The sequence below is a fragment of the Eubalaena glacialis genome, chromosome 9 (assembly GCF_028564815.1).
Source record: "Eubalaena glacialis isolate mEubGla1 chromosome 9, mEubGla1.1.hap2.+ XY, whole genome shotgun sequence".
Lineage (NCBI taxonomy): Eukaryota > Metazoa > Chordata > Mammalia > Artiodactyla > Balaenidae > Eubalaena > Eubalaena glacialis.
The window spans coordinates 118,520,045-118,527,045 of NC_083724.1; positions in this window are offsets into that span (position 1 = coordinate 118,520,045).

Sequence of the window (7,001 nt, forward strand, 5' to 3'; positions counted from 1 at the left end):
CCAACCTCAAGAATTTATTTCATTACTCCTCACCCCCCTTTTACAAGAACATTTAATAACCTTTGTTCAAGTTCACTGTAACACGCCTTTAGTCCACCCATCTCCTAAGCTTAGCTCCTGCAGTCTCGGTCTTTGTGATTTGAGAAACAACAGAAGGAAAAGAAAGTCCTAATGACTACGATGCCACTTTCAAATGCAATGCAAGTAAAATTTGGGTTCAGTTGAAGTGGGCAGAATTCTATAATAAAGAAATTATCCACAGATTACCTGCATCCTGGCTATCAAAATGCAAATTGAAATGATAGAAACGAGTTACCTTTAGCACCTCACAAGGTTTTCGTTCTAGCCAATCTTTATATTGAGTTACCACAATCTGTACATTTAATTTTGTCAAAGTAGACTTAGGAAATATATTTAGAGCTCACTTCTGTTCCCATTTGCTATATGTGCCTCTCATTTTCGAATACCAAATACCTCTCCGACAAAGGGCATATGTATTAAAAATGTACTCTTCCATTAAACGCACGATTTAAAATTTTTTCTAACCCAATAATTATTTTTGGTGCACCTCTTATATTCAATTTTCTAGGTACTGAAAAAGCTGTGGCAAGAGATACAATAGTAACTCTTTTGACAATATAGATATGAGGTCATAACCCTTAGCTTCGACCCCCTGTTCTCCAGTCAGCAGCCTAATGAACAACGCACCTGAATTTCCCACCTGTAAGTAAGAGGACCGGGACACTGTCTTATTTATCCTCTATTGGAGTGTCCGGCACATAGTACACATTCAACACGTATCTGTCTCATTAACGTGTGAATGACTTCATTGGTTCATCTTTGTATCTCCTGAACGGAACTTAGTGCACATAGCAGCTCATGACAAATAATCAACCTACCCCACACAGCAGACCCACAGAGCTATCTCCTGGGACTCCGTACCCTTCCACCTGTGTGCTCTTTATCCTGCCTCTGGAAGAACGCCCTTTCCCATGCCACCTGAATTTCTAAACACCATCCTATTCACTCCTTCCAGAATCACCTCAAGATTTACGTTCCTTGTGAAGACATATTTTATTTGAAGAAAAATTAGAAAATTAAGATCGTTAATTGAGAAAAATCTCGCTAGACTGAGAACCACAAGAAAGCTGGTCAATTCATTTAAATGACAGAGTAAAACAGTGGAAACCAGAGGTAGATGGTAGACTCCTAAGAGCACCTAATATTTGATCAGTGGGAAGATTATACATAAGAATAGAGGTCATGGTACCTGGAAATGGCCCATACTCACCTGACTTGCCATCTAGTGAATCCAAGAAGCCCTCCACCGGGATCACCATTAGAACCTCGTCTTTTCGCAGATTTTCTCGCGGATTTGGCCATTACTCCCTGTGATTGCGTGACCTACCTTTACGTGAGTGTTCGCTGATGGCCACTTCAGCATCTTCGGTTGGTGCCTGGCTGAGGACCATGGCACACCCCATGGGCTACGAGATTTGAGTTAGGAAGGGCACTTACCAGGGTATTTCATTCACTGAGGCAAGAGATAATGAATGTTCATTACGGGAATGGAGAGGAGTGGACAGATTTGAGAGCATCTACACTTAGGAATTGGTACCTACCTGACATGGTACATTTTAGACCCTATTACACTGGCATTAACCAACCCTTGAGAAAGTCAATATTTCTTTCATAAAATTTTTATTTTGAAATATTTCAAATGCAGACAAAAGTCCAGAAACTAGAACAATGAATCACATATAATACATTTCCCAGATTTAACAATTATCAAGATTTTGCTACATTTGCTTCATCTATTTTTTTTTTTTTTGCTGAAGTATTTTTTGTAATCTCCAACATGATGTCATTTTACCCCTATATTTTATGAGGTATGATTATGCACAATCACACTTAATAAAATTAACAGTAATTGTGTCATTTAATATGCAGTCCATAATCAAATGCAACTCGTACAAGAAAGTCAGCTTAAATGCTCAATTTTTTTCTTTGAATAGTAAGGGGTTAGTGCCTTAGTTATTTTCAAAGGTGTCTTCAAGTTGTTTTGATTTTTTCTTTCTTTCTTTCTTTCTGGTAGAACAACAAACTTATTTTTAAAATATATATTCAATTGATTTCATTTACTTTTTTTTGTTGCTCAAATAGCTCCAACTTTGGCCAATGGAAACAATATTCTGAATTCATGCTTATTGCATGATTATTTCCCTTTAGTACAGATAGAGTGAATATAAAATATATAGTCTTGGATACAACTATCCTAAAACTCAGTTAAAGAAGAAATAATAACTTCTAAAACACATGATCCACAATATTGTGTAATCATCATTTGAGCTTCAAAACATTGTTAGAATTTTGATAAAAAATTAAATAATTTGAGCCTATAAGGTAACCAAATTAGGGATGGATTAAAGTGAGCTCACAAAGGTCTGAGGTCACATTAGAGTTGGGTCTCTATCCTGAGAAAAAAAGTAAAACATGGAAATGTTTAAAGTCAATAAAGATAGGGTTTTGTTTTTGGTTTTGCTTTTGCTTTTTTAAGAAAAGTTACTGCAGGGACTGCAGGGAGAACAGATGGAATGGGTGCCAGTCTGGAGGCAAGAAAACCATCTCAGGGGCTGGGCAGTAACGTGAGTGAGCGAAGCTGGGCGTGGGAGGTGCCTGGTCGAACGAGGGCAGTGACCAAGGGAGTGGTATAAAGTGGAGAGACTTAGGAAGTGTGCAGGAGACGGTGTAAACAGGACTTGTGCGGGGTTTGATGTTTGGGTGGGGATGGGCGGAGCAAAGAGAAGAGTTACAAATGACACAAACATCCCTGATTTGATCAACTTCATGGATGGTAGTGCCTTGAAACATTGGAGGAAGGGTAGGTTCTGGGGAGGAAGATCAAATTTTGTTTCAGAGATGTTTATTTTTAGGGGTCTGTTGGGGAGAATGAGAGGGCGGTGGGGGAACGAGGGAGAGAAAGGACGAGAGAGAAGACAGCGTGGTTAGTTCTGGGCTGGAGACATAGATTTCGAATTTAGTAGCATCTGAAGATGGTATAGAAGGCACTGAGCATCACATAAGAAGGGTAGATGGAGAGAACAGAGAAAAGAGCGGAGACCTGGAAACTTAACACTACCGCGGAGGACAGGGGTGCAGAAAGAGTCCCAGGATGGAGCTGAGGAGGAGTGCCAGAGAAATAGGAGGGGAGACAAATCAAATCTGTGAGGCAGCCACCACCATGAGAAGCAGTTAAAAATGCGTCTCAAGTTTGACTTGGAAGATTGCATGAGTAAATGATGAGTAAAGGGGGGAGGAAGAGGACGTTTGATTGGGGTGGGAAATTGGTGCTTTGTTTTCGACCAATGAGTTTGAGGTTTATGAGACGTCCAGGTGGAGCCAGTGAGTATTTGCATCCCCAGAGAAAAAAAAAGAGTCTTGATCCTTATGTGAAAAATATGGCAAAATAATATCCTTGACGTCAAAGTAGTTTGTTGGGACGCTGCTATAGCATTCTTTACGTTCTCGGGAATATTGTAATGCTACTGTAACATTTCTTAAATCATCATGAGTTAAACTACAACTCCTCTGGCACAAACAAACATGCAAAAACCAAACAAGCAAGACACCCCCTGTGAAGCGTGAGAAGTGCTTTCTGGGGTCAGAGCTGAAATCAGGAACTTAGGGTCTGGCAGGTCTGGGTTTAAGTGCCGGCTGATCACTTACTTGCAGGGTGAACTTGGGCAAGTCAATCTCTCCAATCTTAGATTTTTTTCATCTGAAAAACCAGGCTAGTAAAAACCAATATTGTACAGTGTTTATAAGAATGAAATTAGATGATATATGAAAATATCTAGCATAGGAGTTTGCACCTAATCAGAGCTCAGTAAATAGTGACTTTTTAATTAGTTAAAATCATCAGGCACAAAAAATTTAACTTCTCCCCCTTGCCTTAGTTACTTCCACATTTCATCAGGACATCTACTTTTTCTCTCACCTAGAAGTACTCGTTAAGCTCCTTCTAGTATTAGCTTCATCCCATGCACAATAAACTCAAGATTTTGTCGCACTTAGAATTTGTTTTGGGGAAAAACTACTGCCTGTGAGTGACGGTGGGAAGGATAAGATGGGGAGGAGATAGGAGGAAACAGCAAACAGCACCACTGCCTCCAAAGTATGCTATCCCCACTACCCTTAGATATAAACCTGTCTATGGTCTTAACAAGCAGACCCCAGATAACCCTTTCTTCATTCATGTCTAGACTGTAGCCATGATTTCCCCCAATGTCTGGAAGGAGGTAGGTATAGACCAGTACCAGAAAGATGATTTTACTGAAAAATAATCCTAATGTTAGCCTTTTATAAAGATCCATTAAATCTGGAGGATGCTGCCAAGTATTTCTCCATCATGGCACCTCCTTCATGGTTCAGACAGAGTTAGCTTCAAGTAGAAATATAGGAGGCAACACTCCTGTTTTATTCTGCTCATCTGCCCTTACCACATCCCTTACTCCAAGCTCCTGGTTTCCCTTTAGTACCACGTCAAGATTGAAGCCTCTGGCTCCATTTATAGGCATTGATAGATCTCTTCTAGGAAAAAGCTTAGGTTGTTCTTCGAGATTTTTCTCCAGAGAGAACTATTTGCAAAGCATAAACGTCAACAAAGATAAAACAAACATCTTTCTCAGGCTAAGTTTTACCGTGTCTAATGGTTTAACTTTAATGTGTTATTATGCTAAAAAAAATCTTCTTTCTATAGGTGAAGAGACGAAGGAATGAAGTATTTGAAGGACACTTAAAATTTCATCCTACCCCATAATATTCTGAAAATGGATTCTTGCCTCTGACCTCATTGAAGGGGACTTTCCAGTCATTACCCCCATCAGAAGTGTTTAATAAAAGTCAGTAGAGACCTTTGCTGTCTATACTCCAAAAAGAGCACCAAGGAAAGCGGTATTTGCTAGTAGTTCCAAATGGGATAGGAGAGCAGTCCATTTATGAACCTCGCTATGGAGAAGAGAATACACATCCCCTTTGCAATGAAAAGCAGGGAGTAAGATAGACTCATCTAGCCCCGTATGGAAGGCACACTGTTTATATTAACACAATCTGTTCAATCCCATCAAGGATTTAAAAATGCCTATTATATGCCAGTCTTAGGTCCTAAGTTTAATAAAGATGAGGTCCCTGCTTCCTATAATTAACAGTCTATGAGACAGACAAGTAAACCTATGATATAAAGGGCTGAAGGCTTAAACGGAAGTATTATAAAGGGCCGGGGCGGGGTGGGGAAAGTGAAGTGCTGGATGCATTTGTATGCGTGTCTGTGGAGGAGGCTGGAGGCTTGAAGGATGTCTGGGAACGATAAAGAAGGGAGTTGAGAAAATAATAAATACAGAGATAAGCATGTTTGAGAAAATTATTTCTATCTTATACTCATGAGTTTGCATCAGCAATATTCACCATGAATCTAATCTCCAGTTCGTCTTTGAGCTTCTGGAGGGCTAATGTATATACTATTCCCTGCCTACCCTTGTCTCATATATTCTCTTTTATTTTTAATTTTTATTTTTTGATGGAAGTAGAGTTGATTTGCAATGTTTTTCTGGTGTACAGCAAAGTAATTCAGTTATATATAGATAGATATATACTTTTTCAGATTCTTTTCCATTACAGGTTATTACAAGATATTGAATACAGTTCCTTGTGCTAGACTGTAGGTCTTTGTTGTTTATCTATTTTATATATAGTAGTGTGTGTCTGTTAATTCCAAATTCCAAATTTACCATCTATTTTCTATTCTCTGGTTTGGAGAAGGAAATAATACTGATTTTCCTCCACACATAATTTCATCTGTGACATGCTGTGTTGTCAGCAGTGACCACACAATAAGGCTGGAATATAATCTCAAGGCTGGCTTCTTAGAGCAAATCAACATGTTCTTGCGTGAACCACCCATGCTCTCTAGAAAGCTCTCTGCTGTTCGCTGCTGCTTAAGGCAGGGGTGACAGAGAAAGCCAGATTTCCAAATGAAAAGCCTTTCTGCAGATGACTCTGACACTCTTCAAACAGTTGCTCTGAAGAAATGGTACTGTCTTCCCATCACATTTGGAACAATAAACATGTTCTATTTTAAGACATTTTTCTTCCTCTTGGAATAAAAAAAAAAATCTTAACATTCTTATTTCTTGGTTGCAAGAATAAACTGCTGATTAGGAGGTTAAATATTCCAAACAGCTCAGATGAACTTCTGGTTTTTAATGCCTTTCCTAATTCTGATTAACAGGGTCACCCTTGGATATACTGTTTCTTATTAGTGAGAGTGGGGTGAAGGATAAATTATATTTTACAATATCTGAGAAATACTGATACATAATCCCAAATTCCACGTCTCTTCCTCTTTGAGGAATAGTTTACCTGATTTCACAGGGAAAAGGGGACTACGTGGATATTTACATAAGTTAGAAAAATATATTGCAAATACGTACCACTGAGGTTCACAGAAGTTAAGAATTGTAATCAAGGGCATATTTGCAGTAGGCATCCAATAATGTAACGTAGCAAGTCCTTTACTAGAGGGCTTGGAATGAAAAGTGAAGTCTGTAAAATGTGACCAGAATGGGACTAGGGGTGTGGAAAGCATATTGTGTCATCCAGCATTTGGTTAGTAAACATGGTGGCTTGACCTTGTCACGAAGAGCTGCATTAGATAAGAGTACCTTTATTATGTGGTCTGTGGCTTACTTTGAAACATGGGATTTAAGAGCATGACAGCAGCTTACAGCCCATCTATCCTGCCCCTTTATGGAAGAAACTGATCTCTAGACTGGCTAAGCCACCTGGTTAGAAAGAGAAATGGGAGTCATTCCAGCTCTGACTCCAGGGCTCTCTAAACTCCACCGTATTTCTTAATGCCATTGGTGGGTGAGAAATTAAAACACAACCATGACATTTAAATTTTAACTACTGTGTAATCGAGATTCCACTATGTCAAATCGAGA